This window comes from Marmota monax, unplaced genomic scaffold (assembly GCF_021218885.2).
Source record: "Marmota monax isolate L192 unplaced genomic scaffold, Marmota_monax_Labrador192_F-V1.1 WCK01_AAM20220418_F8-fsc00269, whole genome shotgun sequence".
In the NCBI taxonomy this organism is placed as follows: domain Eukaryota; kingdom Metazoa; phylum Chordata; class Mammalia; order Rodentia; family Sciuridae; genus Marmota; species Marmota monax.
In genome coordinates, this window is record NW_026694072.1 from 40,386 (window position 1) to 63,835 (window position 23,450).

General features: G+C 47.0%; 1 pseudogene; it reads right to left on the reverse strand.

The window, feature by feature from the left end:
- Positions 1-547: 547 nt before the first annotated feature.
- LOC124106672 (R3H domain-containing protein 2-like) overlaps positions 548-23,450 on the reverse strand; it is a 67,850-nt pseudogene continuing 44,947 nt past the window's right edge.

Below are 23,450 nucleotides of genomic sequence, written 5' to 3' on the forward strand. Positions count from 1 at the left end.
GAGGTGGCTGGCTCTAGGATCCTCAGACCTTTGTTCTTTGGGGATCACTTGAACTTTGAAGTTATTCATGGAGTTGTTGAGGTGAAGGGAAACATGTGGAGCTGGGGGGAGGGGGACATGGCCACAGTAGTGTACAAAGAAGCAGGAACATCTATCTGAGTGACCGCAGGTTCTCAGCAACCCCCACCTCCACCCCAGCATCCTGGAGTCACTGGATCGTGGTACCAGACCTGGGGAACTGAGTGAAGTGTGTCCAGCTCAGTAAGGGAGGTGCCTCGTGGAGATCAGTCACCTCCAGCACCCACCTCAGGGCAACACCTGCCATCCCCAGGTCACTGGAGGCAGAATTGTATGTTTGTCTCTTATTCCGGTTTCCATGATCAAACTCACTCTGTCCATGGTAAGTCCACTGACCTTGGAGCAACGGAGGGCAGATGGGCTGGCCCAAAAGAGAGTAGTGCCCACCATCCTGTGCTGGACCCCGAGGTGGGGAGACTGTGTGAGAACAGGAAGGGACTGAGTCCTGTGCTGAGGCCGCTGAGGCTGATCAAGGAAAGGGTACTAGAGACTGGCTAGGAGGTATGACAGGGGTGCCACTCATTTGAGCGCTGGCCTGGGGGCTCCCGTCAGGATGATACAGGCCTCCAGGTGTCTGACCCCACTAGTCCATGCTGTGATATTTCCAGTGAGCCCAGTAGACCACGGTTCTGGAGGAGTCTAGGGTCCATTAGAGATGTTTGGCTCCATGACCAGCACGCCTGGTCCAGAGGGTGGTGCTCTTGAGTATCTGAGCTCTGACATCTGTAAGGGACCACAGAGAGAGAGGGGAGACTGAGGCATCCTGGGGCTGCTCAAAGCAGGGAGGTCACAGAAACCCCACAGAACGGCTCACACCATTCTGCTGAGCTGGAGGACCCTGCTGGGCCACACGGGTACAGCCACTTCCCAGAGGCCTTCTTGCATAGACTGGCTCTCAGAGACCAGCATGGGTTGCTGGAAAGGCATCTGGACCACATATTGTGTCATCACCCACTAGGATGGACCTTAGGAAGAAGGTGCTGATGAATACAAACCACAAGCCTCATCTGCCTGCTCCCATGCTGCCCCTTGGGTTGCTGAGCAGGACTCACAATGTCATCCCCAATCACGCCGGGGTTAATCCACTCTAGGCCTCATGGGCCACTAAGCAGCTACCAGGATGGCCGAGGCAGCTCTTTCTCGCTTTGGGGGCAGTAGACTACTGAGCGAATGTGAGGAAGAGGTTGAAATTGCTGGTTGGGGTTAGGATACTATCCAGGGGGACAGCAAGAAACCCAGACCTGTTCAGGCAGGGGACTTCACGGACTGCAACAGGTGGTGCAAGGCGAGAGGCAGAAGAGGCAGAAGTGGGAGGAGCTTTCTTGCAGGAGCCACAATGAAGCTTGTCTGCTGAGGATGCTGGGAGATAGTAGGGGTTGGGACAGAGCCTAGGGTAAGTGGGTGGGCTGCTTCTTCAATCTCACCTTGGTGGCTAAGGCTCACTTATCTAGGGAGGTTGCTGAGGCCATCTGCCTGTGAGATCATGAGATTATTCCAAGATGACTTACTGAGAGGCCTGGATGGAAAAACACGAGGGAGAAGACACCAGATAGACTGGGCAGAGGCAACCGGGCTGCATGCTTCTGGGGCACCTGGTGCCACGCTGGCCTGGAGGTCATTCCTGCACTACCACCTTGACTGCTTACCAATGCTGTCACCTGGGTGAGGATAGAGATTCCACTGCAGCTTTTGGTGACAATGACAGAACCATCAGAGTCGATGCTGCTCCAAGGTGGTGGCTCCAGGGACCTGAGTTCCCGTGTCTACTGTGCTCCAGTGGCTGCTTGAGGTATAGCTCAGCCCTTGCCTGATGTCATTTAGACACCTGTTCTGGCTACCTTCATTATCATCTCAGCCCACCCGGGTACCATCTTTCTTGAGAATGAATCTCTCCGCAGGTCTCTGTGTTCTTCTTCTCATCCTTTATATGTTCTGAGACCCTCTGATCAGGGATTTGTATGTTACTGGCTTTGTGGATGGGAACTGCTTTCCCAGTTTGGTCAACATCGTGGTCCATCCCCAAATAGGCAGTTTAATAGCATTCAGGGATGTGAGGTCATCTGAGGGACTTCTTGTATTACTCGTGGATGTCATTAATTTCAGAATCCCCTGTTCTAGTTTTAGCAAGAGGATTCTGTCTCTTTTTCTTCTTCAGTGTTTGCAATAAACACCTGTCAGTCTACTCCAGTGGAGTCCACACAGTCTTGGCTGGAGTCTCTGGATGGCATCTTCTTTTGGCAACTTTTGTTTTTGTCCTTGTCTTCTTTTTCAGGGACATCTTTTGCAGACTTGTCAGAGGGCAGCTGTTGCATAATTCAATTATATCCTGAGTATTTAGTGGTTCATTGGCAAATGAGGTGGGACCCTCCACAATGGCAGGCTGCGCCCAATGCTTAGAGTTAGATCCACCCCTTCTCCAGATAAGATCATGACTGAATGTCCACTTCTGTTGTTTCCTGATGCAAACTGGTATCTCCACGCCCCCCCCCCTTCTCAGTTTCTTCCTTACTTGGGGTCTTAGGTATAAACTTGTTTTTCCAGCAGTTTTTTTTTCTTTCTTCTGATTCTTGCACTGTTTCCAGGGTCTCTCTGAATAGTGTGACTGTCCAGATGTTCTTCAAAAGGATTCAGTCACCTCTATGGATTCCTGGATAAAGGCTTGGCCTGTGATGGCGTCCCCTGTAAGCAACACATCTCACTCATGGTGCTGGGTGCAGCTCGGTCCTGCCAGTCAGTGGGGGGCTCTTCTTGGCAGGAAATGGGGAGAAAAAAATGGCTTGACAGAGGGGAAGGAGAGGGAGTACCTGATCCAGAAATATAAGGGGAGGACTGGGGGTGTAGCTCAGTTGGTAGAACACTTGTCTAGAATGTGCAAAGCCCTGGGTTCAACTTCTAGTACTGCCTAAAAAGAACCAGAAAGAGAGAAGAGGGAAGAGGGGGAATCAGAAACAGCTGGGCCTTTATGGGCAAGATTTTAACTCCAAGTGTGAGTTTATATATATATTTTATTGACATGGTATTTGTACATATTTAAGAGGTGCAATGTGATGCTTTGATCATGTATGCATTGGGCAATGATCAATACAGAGCAATTACCATGCCCATCCCTAACTTTTATTAGGGATGCTTTTTTATTATTTAATGAGTATGTTCAAAATTTTTATATGGATTGAGCTTCTTACATGGATTGAGCTTTTTGATGGTTTTGGGTTACAAGGAACTTGACTGTTCATCTAAATCATCAAATTTAAGGATATAGTTGTTCCTCACATTTCCTTTTTAATTATTATTTTTTTCAGGGATGGAACCCAGGGCTCCACACATGCTGGACAAGTGCTCTATCACTGGGCTTCCTCCCCAGCCCTCTTAAATCTCTAGTAATAATCTTTCTCAATCAGCATAGCCAGAGGTCTGTCAATTTTTGTGATTCTTCTGAAAGTATCAGTAACTGGCTTCATTGATTCTCCTTTTACCATTTTCCTATTTCTTTATTTTTTTAACTTATACATGACAGTACAATCTTTTGATAAAATTATACGTGCATATTTATACCTTCTTCTAATTAGGACCCCATTCTTGTAGATGTACACAACGGTAGGATTCGTTTAGGTATTTTTATATATGGACATAGGAAATTATGTCAGGGTCATTCCACTGTCTTTCCTATTCCAACCCCATTCCCTTCCCTTCTTTCACTTTTGTCTAAAGTACTGAACTTCTCTTCTTCCCCTGACCCCTTATTGTGGTTTAGCTTCCACATATCAGCAAAAACGCTCAACCTTTGATCTTTTGAGATTGGTTCATTTCACTTAGCGGGATAGTCCAGGTCCATCCACTCACTAGCCAGCATGCTGCCCTGATGAAAATAGGAAACTAAGGAGGCTGCAATTTCATTGATTGATGCTTTTCTCTATCATTTCCTCCATCTGGTTTTCCTGGCTCCAATATGTTCTTATTCTTCTTAGCACTTTCTTAAGGTTGAAACCTAGATGGTTGATTCAAAGTATTTAATATTAAAACTCCCCATACATACTGCTTTGGTTTCAATCTACAAACTTTGATGTGTATTTAATATATATATATATATATATATATATATATATATATATATATATATATATATTTAATCTGCAATATCATCCACATTTTCATGTGACTTTCCCTTTGATCCACGGGGTCTTAGCTGTTTCACCACTGTGACTAAAAGATCTGACCACAACAATTTTAGGGGAGGAAAAGTTTATTTGAGGGCTCATGGTTTCAGAGGTCTCAGTCCATATACATCTGGCTCCATTCCTTGGGGCTCAAGATGAGGCAGAATATCATGGCAGAAGAGTGTGACAGAGGGAAGCAGCTCACATGACAGTATAATATATATATATATACCCTGTAGCCACACCCACAATGAGCCACTTCTTCCAGCTACACCCCACCTGCCTCCAGTTACCACTCAGTTAATCCCATCAGGATTGATCTGCTGGTTGGATTAAGGCTATAACCCAATCATTTCTCCTCCAAACCTTCTTGCATTGTCTCACACGTGAGCTTGGAGGACACCACATCTAAACCATAACAACAGGTTGTTTCAAAGTGTGTCGGTTTCTTTTATTGTTTTCAAATATTTGGGAATTTTTCAGGTGTCTTTTCCTAATATATTTCTATTTTAAAATCACAGTGGTCAGAGAACATACCTTGTTTAATTTCACTTACGTTAAATGTGTTCATGTAAATTGTTCTGTATATGGTATCCTGGTGCCCTGGTAAAGAAAGTGTGATCTCTGTTTCAAGTGTGGGATGCTCTAAGTGTGACTGAGGTCAAGCTGTTCTAGTTTGTTTGCATTTCTATATTCTAACTGATTTTCTACCTACTTTTTTCCTGTGATTACTGAAGGAGAAATATGGAAGTGTTCAGTTATTATCATTGACTTGGCTTTACTTTGCTTTTGAGTTTTTGCTATCAAAAAATCCTGTCGTGCATCTTAAAGCTGTGTTATTTGGTCCACATGCATTTAGAATTATGTCATATTGATGAATCAACCTGTGTATCATAGTGAGATGTCACTCCTCATAGGTCATGATATTTTTCTGAAATCTATTTTGTCTTGCACTGTAGTTTACATCTTAAAGATCCTTCCAAAGCTCCTGTGTTGGCAGGTTGATCCCAGCCCATGGCGCCTAATTGGAAGAGATGGAACTTTTAAGAGGTGGGGCCTAACAGGAGGTCTCAAGGTCATCAGTGGGCATGCCCACAAAGGAGATGGGGTGACTTCAGCCCTTCCTTTTCGCCTCTTTTTGGTTTCCTTACTATGGGGTGAGTGGTTTTGCTCTGCTCTATGCTTCCATCATAACATGCTGCCTCATCAAAGCCCAAAGCAATGTGAGCAACTGATCATGGATTGGAGTCTCCAAAACTGTAAGCCAAAATAAACCTCCTGTCTTTATAGGTTGATTATCTCAGGCATTTGTTACAGTACTAGAAAGCTGACAAACATCTTTCCACCAGCTCTTGCACATGCTGTATCATTTCTTTCATTCTTTAATTTTACATTGTCTATTAACCTAAAATGGAATCTTATAGTTCTTGGTTACTGTTGCTTTTTGATTAACTTGTGATTATTGTGCTCCCTAGATTCTAGGCTGTACCGGATGCCATATTTCACAATAGTCGAAGTCTCTGTTAGTGGCCTCCCATGGTGTCTTTCTTGCTCAGGACCCAATCACCACTCTTAGAATCTATTATGAACTTGCCCAGCCACGTGAGGCTTCTCTGGGGAGAATTTAATAGTATCTGACATTGATCTTTAGCTAATCATCCATCTTTGTGCCAAACCTAAAAGCCTTGGTCAAGGCTTTCCTATTTTAAACAGGTCACAAGAATCAAAATATTCTTGACTTCCTGGGATACATATTAATATACAGACAGGATTGCAGGAGCACTGCTGCCTCATGGAAAGCCTTATCTTGTTTGCATGACTTCAATATCAGGAATAATCATGTTCAGCCATTGGCAATTATCACAAGAACCAAGTCTCACTCACTACCAGCCACAGATGCTCTCATGGTCCATGAAAATTCTGCTGCTCCTTCCCCATCTTTTCATCATACATGGGACTGCCTCAGGCACATGCAAAGATCCTTTCCTTGTGGTCACCTTCCCTCCCCCTCTTCTCTTCTGCAGGTTCCATACTCCATCCATGTGTGCCCCCAACCCTCTCATTCTTGAAACATCCTTGCCTCTGGAATCTCTCTTCACAGTGCTTTTGTAAGTGGCACAGTTATTACACAAAATCTATGTGGGAGACAATGTGCAGAGGGATGTGGTTTTTTAATTCTATGTACCTTCACATTGGATGAAGTTTTGTGAGTATTTATTTATGGAGAACAAATGATCTCAAATGCTGCCAAAGCATCATCCATAGAACTGTGAAGTGATATAATCAAAAGTGACTTGGAGACACACAAATCTCACCCGAAAGAGATTAGTCTCCAGTACTCTCAGAATAGTTATACTGTAAAAGACCTTCTGGGGATTCCCTAGGGGGTTCACCTGCAGACACCAGATTCCTGGATTAGTTCCTCTGACTGTCCTTAGACGTAACACTTTTTCCTGATCCTGGTGACCCCTAATTCTCATCTAGGTGAATTTTTTTTGCTATAACCTCATCATGAAAGAAAACATACCTTTCCTAATCCATACTAGAAACAATTTATATGATTCAACACTCATTTCTGATTTTTTAAACTTAAAAAAATAAGAACAACAAAGTAGAGTGGTATGCCACATAACATTTCAGTCAACAACAGACTGCATATATAATAGTGGTCCCATAAAAACTGTATTACCTAGTGACATTGCAACTATCTTAGTTTGTGTAAATGATGATGTTGCCTAACCATATTCTCAGAACATGTTCCCATACTTAAGTGAGGTAACTGTGTGTGGATGTTTCCATACACTAGCAATGGATAGTCCAAAGTGAAGTTAAGAAAACAATTTAACTTACAGTAGCATCCAAAAGACTAAAACACTTAAGAATGAATTTAACCAAGAAGGTACAAGTCTGATACACTAGGTACATTGAAAATAAAGAAGACCTAAGTAATTGGAAAGATGTTGTATATTCATAGATTGGAAGACTTCCCAAAATGATCTATAGATTCAGTGACATTCCTCAGTACTGAGCCAGGGGTGTAGCTCAGTGGTAGAGTGCCTGCCTAGCATGCATGAGGCCATAGGTTCAATCCCCAGTGCACACACTAAAAATTCTGACACTATTTTTGCAATTTAAAAAGCTAATCCTGAAAATCATATGGAATTATAAGAAATCCCAAATAGCCAAAACAATCTTGAAAAAGAGGAAGAAAGTTGGATCTGGAATGCCCACCAAAGACCCAGGTGTTCAAGGGTCGACCTCAGCTTGGTGCTGTTGGGAGGAGGTGAAAACCTGTTATGGGAAGGAGCCTGTGGGAGGTCGTAGGTCACTGGGAGCATGCCCTTGCATGGGATTGCAGGACCACAGTCTCTTTCTCTTCCTCTCTTTTTATTCTTGACCATGATGAGGCAAATGAGCTTCCTTTGCCAAGCTTTCCCACCATGATGGTCTAAAAACATCAGCCACGGACTGAAACCTCCGAAATTGTGAGCCAGAAGAAACCTTTTTCTTTTTTATTGGCTCTTTTTAATTATATGTAACATTAGGATTCGTTTTGACATAATTATAAAAATATAGAATATAATTTGCTCTAATTCCGTCCCCAGCACTCCCCTACCCTCCTTTCCACTGTCCCATTCCCTTCCCTCCACTCACTGATCTGCTATTTTACTCATACGGTTTTTAGTGCCTTGTGGATATACACAATGGTGAGATTCACTGTGGAGTCTCCATTATGTACATAGGAAAATTAGGTCAGATTCATTTCACTCTTCTTCCCTTATCCTGTCCCCCCTCCCCTTCCCCTAAATCCCCTACCTCTACTCCACTGATCTTTCTTCTATCTTGATGGAACCTAGTCCCCCCCTAATTCCCCCCCCCACACACACACACACTCTCTCTCTTATTTTGGACTAGTTTCTTCATATCAGAGAAAATATTTGATCTTGGGCTTTCTGGATCTGGCTTATTTAACAGCAAATGCTGTGAGATTCCATTCTTTATGGGTGAATGATACTCCATTGGATAGACATACCATATTTTCTTTATCCATCCATCTATTGAAGAGCACCTTATGTTGATTCCATGGCTTGGGTATTGTTAATTGTGCTGCTATAAATGTTTATGTAGCTATATTCCTGTATTATGCAAATGTTAGATTAAAATTAGGAATGGAATCACCATATTTCCAGCTATCCCATTCCTTGGTATGTATATCCAAAAGACCTAAAACCTTTTGTTCTTTTTATGCCTATTATCATGGGTATTTGTTAGCAGTAACAGAAAGCTGACTACACAAAGGTCCACATTTTCCCATTTCAATAAATACAAAGGTGTAGTAATCAAAACAGTGTGATGCTATATTAATAAAGATACATAAATAAGTATGTATCCTCTTGCCTCATAAATTATTGAGAGTCTAACAATAAATTTTCTATCTATGGTCAATTTACTTTCCAAAGGGTGCCAAGACTATGCATGGAGCAAAGAGTAGTCTTTTCATCTGGGTGTGGTGGTGCATGCTTGTCATCCCAGCAGCTCAGGAGGCTGAGGCAAGAGGATCTCGAGTTCAGATCCAGCCTCAGCAAAAGTGAGGCGCTAAGCAACTCAGTGAGACCCTGTCTCTAAATAAAATACAAAATAGGGCTAGGGATGTGACTCAGTGGCCGAGTGCCTCTGAGTTCAATCCCCAGTGCCAAAAAAAAAAGAATAGTCTTTTCAGCAAATATTGCTAGGACTATTGGATATTCATGGACAACAAATTAGACCCATACTTCACACTACCTACAAAATTTAACTCTGAAAGCATTAAAAAAGTTAAATGTAATAGCTTAAACTGGGAAAAATTCTTAGAATATAGGAGTGAATTTTTATAACCTTGAATTTGTCGATGTGTCATTAGAAATGACATCAAAAGCATAAGCAACACTTTTAAGAAAAAACATTTATATCTGACTTAGAAAAAAATTTGAAACTTGGGAGCATCAAATAGCCACTATAAAGAACAACATACAAAATGGGAGAAAATATTTACAAGTCATATTATCTAATATGCAATTATCAACTTCTTTATCAAACAAAAACTTTGTCAACTATATCTTTACCACTCTGTGTTTGCTTGTTTTTACCAGCCACCAAATAGGCACTATGGGAGAAGAGTAAAGATGAAACAGGAATTAACTGGACGTGGAGATCATTTTATGTGGCTCTTTCTAAGAACTCCCATGTTTATGACAGGGAACGTGGGAATATGGATGGAAAGTTCCAATATAGGAGTAGAAACCTGGGGCTGGGTTGTGGCTCAGTGGTAGAGCACTTGCCTAGCACATGTGAGGCACTGGGTTCGATCCTCAGCACCACATAAAAATAAATAAATGTATGTGTCCATCTACAACTAAAAATTTTTTAAAAATTAAAAACCCTGAAATGTTTTCAACCATGTTTGCCCATAGGTTTGAGCAGGTAAATGTTCATAGTTTTTTCTTTCTTGTGTTCACTTTTTTGTTCAAATATACTTTTTGAACAACTACTAAATGTCATCACTCTCCAGGGGTTTAGTCCCATAATGAAGAAGCAAAAATCAAGATCATGGGCAACCTTGGGTTTTAGTCTGTCAGACACATTGAACTGCTTTCTACGAAATCACTCAGGTAGATATATGAAGCATTTTCAAAAACACATTATGCAGTTCTGAAACTAAACAGCTTGACTAGAAATACATGTAGAGATGTATAATCTATTTCATTCCATTAATGCCAATGTAACTATAATTATGGATTACGTCACCAGAAGAGAGAATTATATTCATAAAGTGAGCAATGCCTGATGCCTAGTGAGTGACACAGAAGGATCTGTATCACCGTCATGAAACAGAAGCATCTCCTGCAACTCAGTAGAGAAAACTCAATTTAAAAATGAACAAAGGACGGCTGGGGACGTAGCTCAGTTGGTGGAGTGCTGGCCTCACATGCACAAGGCCATGACTTCAATCCCAGCACACCACACACACACACACACACACACACACACACACAATGAGCAAAGGACTTGAAAAGACATTTCTCCAAAAGTACCACTGTATCTATGAGAAGGTGCTCAACCTCACCAGTTATCAAGAGAATGCAGATCAAAACATCATGAGGTATCTCATACTTGTTCAAACGGCATCTTCTCAAAGATAGAGAAGTGCTGGCAATGTGTGGAGAAAAGGGAACACTTGTGTGCAGTTGGCTACAATATGAATTAGTAGAGCCATTACGGAAAACAGTATGGAGGTCCCTCAAAAAATAAAAACTCCCTCTTATGTTTTCACAATTCAGCACTCTCTACTCAGTATATATACAAAATAATTAAAACTAGTATGTCAAGAAGAAATCTGCAATTCCACGTTAATCTCATTATTCACAATTGCCAAGGTGTGGAAACAACCTATATGTCAATAGATGAATGGAATAAACAAAATGGGATAGATCGCATTATATGTGCATTATATAGAGATATATATGATGGAATATTATTCACCCTTAATAAAGAATGAGATCCTGCTACTTGTAAGAACATGGATGAGCCTAGGGAACATTATACTAAGTAAGCCAGCCACAGAGGGACAAATAGTGCACGATGGTGCACACCTGTAATCCCAGCTACTTGGGAGGTTGAGGCAGGAGCATCAAAAGTTCAAGGCCAGCCTGAACAACTTAGCAAGACTCTCAGCAACTTAGCAAGACCCTGGCTCAAAGTAAAGGGCTGGGGGTGTAACTCAGTGGTAGAGTATGCGTGAGGCCCTGGGTTTGATCCCCAGCACAACTAACTAGGCTAACTAGGTAACTAAAACCATCGAAGACATAGAATCAATGAATACAATAGTAATTGCCAGTAGCTGGAAGGAGGAGGAAATGGGGAATTGTTCTTCAGTGGGTATAAAGTTTGTTAAGTGACATGAATTAAGCTCTAGAGTTCAACTGTACAACATTGTACCTGTAATGAACAGTACTGCACTGTACACCTTCAAAGGTTTTTTTGGTTTTTTTTTTAAGTTTTGGAAAAACTTTGTTTTGGAAAACTAAAGCACTAAGACATTTTTGGACTTGATGGATATATTTGATATCTCAGTTATGGTGATAGAATTGCAAGCATATACACATGTTCAAACTCACCAATATGTTTACATTAAATTGTGTAATTTATGAAAAATTGTGAGGTATTAATTATACCTCAAGTAAGGTTTAAAATTGTAAGGTAAATGTAAAGGAATACATGTTCATAGAATTGAATATTTCTGTTTAGGTGCTATGCTCTACTAATCATTTTACAGATTCAAATTTCTATAAAAATTCCAGCCGCCTTTTTTGCAAAAAGTGATACAATCACAAAATTCATATGGAAATGCATGGGACCAGACACATAAAAATAACAAAGATGACATAATCACACTTTCCAATTTAAAACCTTACTGTAAAGTTCCCATATTCAAGGTCACAGGGTACTGTTGTAAGAATAGACATAAAGATCAAGGGAGTAGAATCCAGAGTCCAGAAATAAACCCTCCCATTTATGGTGAATTGATTTTTGGAAGAGGACACAAAGCACATTCAGTGGGGAAAGAACAGTCTTTTCAACAAATGTTGTGCGACAACTGGATATCTACATGCAAAGAATGAAGTTGGACCTCTACCTCACACCAAACACAGAAGTTAGAAATAGATCAGAGACTTAAATGTAACCTCTAAACTATCAAAATCTTAGACACAGAAATAAGAAGAGTAAAATCTTAAGTTCTCTTGGGTTTGGCTATGACTTCTTAGATAGGATGTGTCTTTCCTTTTGTGGCACAATCCAGGAAAGCAAAAACAGATCCATTAGATTTCATTGAAAACACTTGTTTCCTTGTGCGTGAATGTTCACATCAGCCAAAGAGCCAAAATAACAGTCAAAAAAATGGAAACAACCCAACTATCCATCAACCAGTACATAGGGACTCGGTGTTATATCCATACAATGGAGATTATTCAGCTATGAAAAGGGTGAAGTATGGATACATTCCAAAGGCTGGTGAATCTTGAAAAACCTTTGGCTTATTGAAGACACAAAAGACAGCACACGTCATGTAATTCAATTTATATAAAATGTCGAGGGGAGAAAAATCCATAGAACCAAAGTAGAACAGAGGTTTCCAGGACTGAGAGGTGGGTGGAGAGAAAAGTCTAACTGGTACTAAGTATAGGGTTTTCATTTCAGGGTGATGAAAGTTACTGGAACTGTGTAGTGATGATAATTGCAAAACCTGTATAGATTCTAAAAGAAAAAAAAGTTACTGAATTATACGCTTTTAAAAAATGAATTTTATGGAATGTGAGTTATATCTCAATTACAAAATATGGCATGACATTTTTATAGCTTGTCTCTAAATATGACGCACCAAATAAACTACAATTACTACTCTTGAGTCAGCTTCTTGACTGAATATTCCCACAGGGACTTTAATGGAGTGGGTTGCGTGGGATGGATACTTGAGTTTCAACCCTGTTATTTGCCAGTTGCTCATTTTGATGCTGCTGAACAACTCCTGGAGACACCACCCAGGATCAATCCCTGTGTGCAACTTTTATCTCAATGTATTATCTTTTTTTCTTCTTTTTTAATATTTGACAATATTTTAAAAAGGGAGAGCTGTTGACATCTTCCCAATAAAGGTATTATTAATAATTTAATCCCAAGTCAAACTTTAGACCTTCTTATCATTTAACTGGTATCCAGTTCAAAATAGGACTTGGCTAAGATAGATCTTGCATTCTTGTGTGCATTGAAAACAACCAAAGACTCTACAGGAAGTGACCAAGAGCATGGGTGCTGGTACCTGAGGCCCTGGAATCAAAGCCACATGGAGCTGGGACCGTTCCTTGGCTCCTGTTGCTGTTTCCTGTTCTGTGATGTCAGAAATGTTAATAGGATGTGCTTCATAGTTTTTAGGAGGCTGAAATAATACAGAAAAAACCTGAAGAAAAATCACTGGTGCTTCACAAGTTCACCTACACAAGTGTTCGATTATTACATGTCTGAAAGAACAAGCAGGATCCACAATCCTGGTGGGCTTCAGAGAGGGTACCTGGAGGGCAACAAGTCAGGGGAGTCCAGAGCCTTCCTCCCTTTCCCGCACTGGCATGGGTATGATGCTTTATGGCTCACAGAACAATCTCTTATCTCATGTGATGTAGGGTGGGCACAGTAGGAGCTTGTGGTCTATTTTATGGCTTAAGGCACTAAAGTTTTTGAGATGTTAACTCGCCCAGTGTCACGTCTCTGAGGAGCAAATGAATCTAAGGCAGGGAATATAGTTGGTTTCCTGGGGAAACAACACCTGAGACCACCAGCACCTGAGACCACCTGAGACCACCAGCTCATGCCCTGGACACTGAATCAAGGGCTCACCTCACTCTCTTTCCCAAATCCTCCTACCCCAATGTAGCTACAGGAAGATAACTTGGTGTCCTAGAGGAAGTGCTTGGCCCCAGAGAATGACCCAAATTCTGACTCAGTTCTTGGCTCTACCTTTCAATCTCTGACACAAAGGGCAAATAAATGCCTTTGCCTGTGATAAAGCCCTCTTGTAGGCTCAGGGTGGGGGTGTGGGGGGAAGAGGTGTCCAAATTTCCCCCTACCCCCAGGATTGGCTCCTCTCTGGTCATGTGACCACCCCGAACCCCCAGTGGTCTGCCTGACTCCTAACTGACTAGGAACTCGGAACATTCCAAGCCAACTGCCCCCGTGACACTTGCAGAATAATCAGCTTTGCCCTAACTGACCACACCCAGGTGGTGAGCAGTTAGTTCAGACTGAGGGGCTGCTGGGCAGGTGGCCTGCTGGCGCGGGTGCTTAGTCGGTTCTGTCAAGGTCTCCAGGCTCCCAGGGTCTTATTGACAAGATCTGTCTCACTGGCTGAGAAATGGCCGGGCTGACCCTGCTCTGAGTGTGCACATTCCTGCCCGGGACCTTCGTCCAAACTCAGCCCCTGCTGTGCAGACTGCAGCCACCACGGGGTCCCCTGTAGGGCCTCAGTGCAGAAGTCAGAGGGACGGTGCCTGCCGCTCCCTCATTTGGCCAGATGCCCATTTCGATGCTGCAGAACCTCTGCGGGACACGGGCAGGGGGTCTCCATGACTTCGGTCCCTTGTGTGCTATATTATGCATTTGAAAACTTTTTGTGATCTTCTCGGTCCCTTGAACCCTAATCCTAGAAAATGTGTTCAGAAGGGAGGGCTATTGACGCCCTGGTGGCAGAAGGCCATGGGAAAGGGTCAGCTTTTCCCGGGTTCCACTTCTGTTCTCCGGCTCCCCCGCTGTCTTGGGGTGGGGGCAGCTGTGGTGCCCCCTGGGTTGATGGGGGGCACAGCTCTACTGAGAGATGGCGGTACGGTGACCGGTGACCGAGCGCCCGTGCTGGGGCCAGTGGCTGAACTCAGATCCACTTAGAAGCTTGAGAACCCGGGAAAGGGTTCTCCGTCCTGGGAGGTCCCCTGCTCTGTTATAGGGGACTTCCACAGGGCCTGCCTATCAGATAGACGCAAATACAGAAATAAAATAAAACCTGAAGGAAAATGACCGGTGCTTCGTAAGCGTGCAGAGAATTCAGACAGTAACCAGAGGCCCAGGGCAGCCGCGCACGGCGGCCTCCAGTGAGGAGACTCGGGTGGCCACAAGTCATGGAAGACGGGAAGTTCCTTTCCAGCCCTCACCTGGGCAGGCTGCTGTGGGGTGGGCGACTGTCCCCTACCTTCTCCTGCGACCCCCCGTCAGCCCCGTGGACGGCAGGGCAAGGCTCTGCCCCGCAGCTCTTGGTCAGGGAAGTGACTTGCCCAGAGTCCCACACTGAGGGTGATGGACCCGAGACAGGGAATGTCGTTGGTTTCCTGGCGACAGAAATCCTGAACCCAAGTCAGCCGTGGTCTACATGCTCTGGACTCCTGAACCAAGGGCTTCCCTCACTTCATTCCCAATTCTCCTCACCCCAAGGTTGCTGCAGGCTGTCCCAGGGAGGCGCCCAGCCCAGGGCAGCCCAGGAGAGGTGCCCAGCCCAGGGGAGGCCCCTGAGCCCAGGGAGGCACCCAGCCCAGGGGAGCCCCCTGACCTGAGCTCAGGGGAGGTGCCCAGCCCAGGGAGCCCAGGGGAGGCCCCTGACCTGAGCCCAGGGGAGGTGCCCAGCCCACGGGAGGTGCCCAGCCCAGGGGAGACCCCTGAGCCCAGGGAGGCACCAGAGCCCAGGGGAGGCCCCTGAGTCCAGGGAGGCACCCAGCCCAGGGAGGCACCTGAGTCCAGGGGAGGCCCCTGAGCCCAGGGAGGCACCAGAGCCCAGGGGAGGCCCCTGAGTCCAGGGAGGCACCCAGCCCAGGGAGGCACCTGAGTCCAGGGGAGGCCCCTGAGCCCAGGGAGGCACCTGAGTCCAGGGGAGGCGCCTGCCTCCGGGTTTCCATCCCTGCCGCACACTATGTCATTTTCCTGAAAGGAAGCCCCTGTCGCCTCCTCACACATCAGCTGCCCCCGGTGGCTCAGGACGGGGCCCTTCCTCCTGCCCATGTGGTGCTGCCACCTCGAGCTGGCCTGGTGTCCAGCAGCCCAGTCCTGGGGGAGCAGCCATCAGGGGCACCGTGGCCGGCTGGGCTGGGGCTTCAGTGGCTTAGTGGAAGAGTCCAGCCTGCGTCCAGGTCTGCTGACCACTGATCTGAGCCACTGACTGAGCAGGAGGACAAAGGACCTGCTGAGAAGGGGACGTGTCTGCGGCACGACTCAGCATCTCCAACCCTGTCCTCCTGAGGGGCCCCTCCATGGCCACAGCCTGTGGCCACACCCCACACCCCACACCCTCCCCGAGGAGCATCCAGTCTCAGTGACCCTCTGTCACCAAATGTCCACCCCACTGACCCGATGGCACTGTCCCTCTCCCCCTCCACCCACAGCACCCAAAGGGTGGGATCCTGTCCTCACCAGCCCAGGGTCCCTGCCCTGAAATCCCAGGTCCTTTCCCTTCCTGTCTCTCATGTGGCCACTGCTTGGTGGCAGCCTCGGCAGCGCCTTCAGGAGCGTTTGGTCTGTAATCCCCTTTCCTGTCTGGTGGCGCCAGGGCTCTCCTAATGGTGCAGAGCTGTGCGGCCACCTGGGCTCCGCGGCGACCTCAGGAGGAGCGGCCAGGGGGCGGCCAGGGGACGGCCTGATGCCGGCGAATTATTTGGTAGAATTCAGAGGAAGCTCCCTGGGATTGAATTTGTTTTTCAGAGAGAAAACAAAACAAAACAAAACAAAAACCTGTATTCCTGGCTTTTAAGTTGATGCTAAGTTTTTAGTAAGGCTCAGTGAGCGCATTAGGAGATGTGGCTCCTCATGAGCATTCCGGTGGCCACCCCAGGCCAGCGTCCCCTGCTTACTCAAGCACCGCAGTCGCCTCCTAGGAGGATCAGGTAATGCCTGACTCAGTAGGTTAAAGAGTGACGTCAGTCACTAGTGTCCATTCCGAGCACAGTGATCACACATAACTGGCACCTCGAGCCTGGCGGTGCCCTCCCGGGGGAGGGGCTGAGCAGGGACAGGCAGAGTCCAGGGATCTCTGCTAGGAGTCTGGGCCAGGCCACGAGGCTGAGGGGACTTCTCACTGGGGCAGGCCACGAGGCTGAGGGGACTTCTCACTGGGGCAGGCCACGAGGCTGAATGGACTTCTCGGGGCGTAGAGCGTGGGCCCCAGGTCCCCTTTGTTTAGGCCACTTTTCCCCATGAGCTTTAGGTAAAAAGACTTCAAAAGGGGGGGGAGGGGCTAGCAGAAGGTCTAAGATGCAAACCTCCAGCACCGAGTAGGGAGCACATCTCTGAATCTGATCCGAGATCATACAATCCAAAATCAACTGCCTCTAGTTGTCACGCAGGACAGGCCCCAGGGCAGTTCCTGTCCTTTGACCTCCTGTCTGACTGGAGCAGCTTCCCATTTCAGAACAATGTCTCCATTTCAAATTGAGCGCCCTCTTCAGAAGTGGGAGAGGACGGCGGGAGGCAGCTTCTGTCCTTGGATGTCCTGTCTGATTCCAGCCTCCCTCCCGTCACTCAGCAAGCTGCAGCTCCTCTGGGTCCCGTGGCCACGGTCCATCCTCCCAGGTGTCCAAATGGGAATCTGTAACACAGACCCACCCTGGTGCAGGGTTGCAGGGGGATGGCATGGGTGGGAGTGGAGGAGGACAGCAGGGAGTAGTGAGAGGTGCTAGCTTGGGAGTATGCAGGACCAGAGGGCTCCTCAGACCCTGCTGGTGACCTCAGACCCTGACCTCCCCAAGGTCTAGGTCAGAGAGCAGCGAGGTCTGTGTGCTGCCCTCTGCTGAGTGTGTCGTCTGTGGGCGGAGAGTCTGTGAATGTCTTCTAGGAGTAAATTCCCCTGGGCATCCCCCTGGGCAGCCTTAGAGGGGCCTGCTCCCCTGGACAGTGACCTGAGGCAGAGGGAAAGGGGGGGTTGCAAAGGATAACACAGCTGGGCCCCCTGAGAAGCAGGAGGCCTGAGGACCCAGGGTAGCCAGGACCCTGCCCTGCAGCCCTACCCTCAGCAGCATCCTCCTGAGACCCCCATTTTAAATATGGACAGCTTCCTGGAGCTTTCTTTTATCTGGAAGTGATCATTCTTCTCTCTATCACTACCAAACCTTGCATATGCCTTTCAATCAAAAGAAGATCATTATGCTGTAGCAAATTTAAAAAATAAATTTTAGGGCGTAATGTAGTCCCGTGTTCTGTTTAAGTTGTAATAATTCAACTGTATTTCTTTTATCACTATGGAAAATAAAAGGGACAAGCAACTTGTAATCCTGACCTTAACACAGACCCAGTTAGCATGGCATCGAATTTCCTGTGTGTGTGTGTGTGTGTGCGTGTGTGCACACGCATGCACGCACGCGCACGCTCTTTGAGTTTTACATATGAAAAGCGTATGGAAGGATAAGTCCCATAGAAGCTCAACTTAAGGTACAGTGCCGTGAGGCCACCCTAGTTCTAAGGGCTCCCAGGGCTTGGGCAGATCCCAACCGGTCTTGGACCCTCTCATGTTTTCTACCAGATGCCAGGACCAGCCAAGCTGTGCCTGCAGGAGAAGGAGCCCGTGCTGCCCTTGTCCACCCCACCCTTCTCCCAGGAGGCCAGAAGAGAAGGTGCTCAAGACCAACCTACATTTTTCATCGCACACACAGAGAGATGGAGGACTCTAGCACTAACTCTCCTCTTGAATGAAAGAAGTTTGGTGGCTTACAGTTGGGTCCTGTAGAGAGAGTCACTGAGTAAATCTGGGAGCACTCTTCACCCCCTGAAGTCATGCATGTGGTAGCCCTGCAGGCACCCATAAGCTCTGTCCTCCAGATAAGGAGCCGTCAAAGGTGATGGTAGAAGTTCCCACAAGTAGGTTTCCATTTCCTGGCAAATACTCTCCAGGCTCCCTTCAGTTGCCTGAATGGGTTTTCACTACTCCTCTTATCTCCACTTGGGTGCTCACACACCCTGGTAGCCATGCCAGTCCTCTCCTTGCTTTTGCTGGTTTTCCTGATGTGCCAAAAAGACAGTTAGGCCAGCAATGGAGCACACGTGTCTCCCTGGGCCGCACCCTCCACACTCCACACTCCACACTCGTTCTCCCTTCTTTTCATATCCATTGAAATCCTGGCTCCTCTCTGTGGACTCAAAATTAATTTCTTAATAGCTGGACGGCAGAAAATGACCATGTATGTCCAAAGCCACTCAGTGCAGAACTGCATGGGGTACTCGGAGAACAATACAATATATCTGGGGCCCCCAGCATCAGGGCCGGGGCCCAGCTTTTTGGCCATTAGCCCAGCTCCCTGCCTCGGCACCCACAGTTCAATGGTGCGGTCTGGGGACAGAAACCAGAGCCTTATTTTAAAAAGAGGAGAGCCAGAGAGAGGTTATATAGACAGTGAAAGGACCAGGGATCTCAGCTCCCTGGATGGGCCTACTAGGTCTTTCAGGATGAAGATCAGAAAAGGAAGTAGCAAGAGCTCAAAGCAGGTGCTCAGAAAGAAAAGATAAAAAGGAGATGAGAAGGGGGGATAAATGGCAGGTTGTCGCTCTCTCAGGCCTCGTCATTGGCAAAGTAGTCTTCTGAGTGTCTAGGAGCAGTCGTGGTGATGAGGGGTGGGTGGCCACGGGAAAGAAAGTGGGAGCAGAGTGGAGGTGAGGACGTGGGGCCTCCGGATCCATGGGGTCTGACCTCGGGGCCCTCTTGTGTCCTCATCTCTAGGGCCTGGGTGGCCCCGGCTCTGCAGTGAGGGAAGAAGGGGTCTCTGATCTACAGCCCTCCAATTCCGGTACGTGACAAGAAGGGAAGCCTCTGACATCCTGATCCTCCAGGAGGCAGCCACTGTCTCCAGAACGTTCTGTGCATGACTTGGTCTTCCCTCCCTGCTGCTCCCTTTACTACCTGTTTTCTTTCTCCCGAATAATGCCCATTGCCTATCCTCATGCCAATCTCTTCTGGTCATGTTTTGCTTCAGTCTAAGAACCTGAAGAAATAAGTGGATGGATCCCTTTCTATGGTGGGAACACTTTGCCGTGGGCCTGGGGGCAGTGCGGGGTCCTGTGGCAGGTAATGACAAACCAATTTCATGTAGTAAGTGGCTGTTGGATGCCTGGGATGAGCTTAGGGGCTTGGAATATTGAATGTTGAATCAATATTCAATATTGAATCCTCACAGCAGCCCCAATGCATTTTTTGGGGTCCTTTAGAAACAGTGAACCCAAGTTGAAAGGTAATGTGACTTGTCCAAACCCCTTTAGTCTTCAAGTGAGGCAAGAAATTGGAGCCATGTAAATAAATGGGGACTATCAGGGTTAGCACCGAGCCATGGATGGACTGGGAAGGAAGGAACAGGGAACAGGCAGGGGCATGGCTGGAGTACAGGGACATTGTGGCCCTGTCCAGCTGGAACAGTGTCTGAAAGGAGCAGTGACCTCTGGCCCTGCTGCCCAGAGGCTCCATCCGGGGCCTGCTCAATCCTAGGAGACAAAGCCAGTGGGGCTGTGAGGGTGGGTATGTAGCAAGCCCAGCAGCCACTTCCTGCCTGGCCATGGGAGGGGGGGGCTCATGGGGCAGCTGGACAGAGTAGAGTCCTCACAAATAGCTGCAAATTGAAGCACTGGCCTTGGGCGAAGTGGAGAGACTGACATGAGCCAAGCTTAAGCCTCTCCTTCCCTTCTAGGATGCTGGTGCACAAGCAGTAATCCAAGAGGAAATACATGCTCCTTCACCCACCCACCCCTGGCAGTGCCCTGTGACCCAAGTCCCCACCTGCAAGTCCTGGGAGTGCAGAGGGGGAGGGCCGACTGCTCACCGCCGCGTGGCCCGTGCCAGAGGAACTTTATCTCCAGGCTCAGGCTTGGGCCTGAGAGAGTCCTGGGGCTTCCATTGTTGGCCAACATCTCTGGGGGACAGTTCCCAGGAGGTGCTACCAAACATGATCCAAGCCTGTGGCCAAGGCGGGAAAGACCTGGCCTTCCAGGAAAGAGCATCTTGAAATAGCAGAGCCATCAAAGATGGTCACACACCCAGCACGCTCAGAGCCCAGAGGTCCCGGGCCTCTTCCTCTTAGGCCACTGGGATATTTATTGTCCAAACGAGTCGGACACTTGCACACGTTTCCTTTTTCTTTCTGATTTCATACCCCCCTTCCTCGGATCTGCAGAGCAGCAGGTGTAACCTGACGGCCCCAGGCACCTGTGCCCACTGGCTCTTCTGGGAGTGTTGTAACCTACCCAGAGTCGTCTTCTTCATCGTGGAGTCATGCATGCTGTGCAGGAGCTCATCTTTAGAAATAGAAACATAAACTGCAAGTTGTTAAGACAGTGAGAGCTCCCATTCCTGCCTATACCAGTTGAGGTTATGTTGGCTCACACGTCACCCTGCCCCCTTCCTCTGGGTTCTCACACCCTCCCTTTGGGGGGGGGGTCAGAGGCCTCCAACAGTTGCAAATCTCCAAATGAGAGAGGAGTCGAAGAATTCACCTTTCAATTCTCACTTCCCCAGATCCCATTGGATCATTGCAGCTCTCAGCTCAGATCCCATCAACCTGAAATTTCAACTATGATGGATTTACATTGTGTTCGATGAGTTCAATGAACAGACCCTGTGCCAGGCTCAGAAGGGTGGAGGCCCAAGACAGTGTTCTGTGCATGTTCTCTCTGCATTGTGAAATACGGTGTCCAGTGGCATATAACTCCATGGGGCAACTAGAAATGCGGCTCATGTGACCAAAGGACTGGATGTCTCATTTTAATTAATGGGTTACTGAAATACAGTAGTTGCAAACAGCAGCACATCTGGGTAGTGGAACTACCACAGAGGATAGCGGAGACCTAGAGTCCAAAGATGAGGAAAATCTGACACTCCTCCTGAGGGGGCTCCCTTGTAGAGGAATCTGCTGGCTGAATTGGATCACTCATTTATAGGGGCTCCCTGGGCACAAGCACCAGCATCCCGCACTCTGAGGCCCTAGGGACACTGAGATCAACCTCCAGGTGTAAATAGAGGTGATGAGCAAGGCCCTGAAAACCCTGTCTAGACACAAATCAGAGCAGTGGGAAGTGGCAGGACACAGTGCCATCTTCAGGGTCCCACCCTCTTGCCCCTGACCCTACATCAGAGCCTGAGAAGTTACCCACTCGGTGTGGGGTCCAACAGGCTGGACAAGTGAGGAAGGAACCTTTCTACATCTGAGCAAGATCTCAGCACAGTGTGCATGTTTGTGGGGGGAATTCACCTAATGTTCATTGGGAATAAGATGGTCTGCCCAGGGATGAGGACACAGCCCTTTCCCTTGGCAGTGACCAGCCGGGGACAAGAGCCCTACTCTACCCATGAGTAGGAGAAAGGACTGAGCAAGATGACGCTAAGACCTGTTAGACAAGATGATGCCTTCCAGCCCCAGTCTAGAGCCCCCGCGGGCGGCTGTGCCGAGCTCACCCGGGTAGAGCCTGCACTTCGCTACCTTCTCTGCAATTGGAATGTTCTGCGACTTCCCTGGTTGAACGGTGTCAGACTGTTTTCACTTAAAATGTGTTTCTGGGCCAAACAGTCCTTGGTTAATGGTGTCTATATAAGGGCTATTGACAGGTGACTGTCAGGCTTGGGAACCTCTCTGTGTCTGGCCTAAGACTTGGCCTATCCCTGATGACCTATGTTCTTCTAGTCTGGGTCTGAGGACCAGAGACCCAACTCCTACTCTCTGCCTCTCGCCAACTTCCACAAAGGGAAGTGCCTGACCTGCCACAGTAGTTGAAGAAGCAACAGAACAGGAAAGAGTCCCATCTCTGGACACCTCAGAAGACGTTCACATAGTGCGGGGCTCACTCCAGCCACAGCACCTACATCCTGCTCATTCCCACTTGGAAGGAGTGCAAAGCTCAATGTGTAGATGGCCGTGGCTGGACTCAGCTGATGATCCTCAATGTCCTAATTTCCCTTGCCCCCTCCATATCTTCGCCCTCATAAGGTCCAGCCCCATGGACTTGAGCCCTGCTTTCAAACCCCATGGAACCCACTGGGCAGCTACCTCTGGATTCCCAGAGCCCCTGGTCTTGGTAGCTCTCCTTTTAAGGATCACAGATCTCGCATCACACAGCACTGGAAACTGCGTTTTAGAGATCAGGGATTTCTAGGGCGATCTCATGAGAAACTTGATTCCAAGAGGTAAAGGGGGACATCTTTCAATTGAGCAGTCCCATCTTTTGGTTTTGTGGGGGAAAATATTGACAACTCCGGGAAAATCCAATTCTATTAAAATACAACATGATTCACACAGTATTCATGATCCAAAAGGCTCGTCAAGATAGTGCTTGCCTCATTTTTGTTTACATAAAGAAATGTCTTGACGTGATTTTCCACAAAGGCCTTCAGAAGCAACCTAGAACATATCTCCACTGGTAGGTTTGACGAGGGACAAGAGTTGGGGATTCTCCGGCCCCAGGGCTGAGTTTCTCTCCCCCACCTTGAAATTCATGTTCCCAGAAAGGGAGCCATGTGCCCACTCTGGTCCTCAGTCTCTGAAGATGATCTCTTGCTTCTCTCTCCATTTGACATAGTAGTTGCTGTCCATCATACAGGGGGGGAAAAATGGCTGGCGTAAATGATGGGACACAGATTTTTCCATGTGGGGGATGAAATTCCCTATTCTTAACATTATCTGAAGATAAATG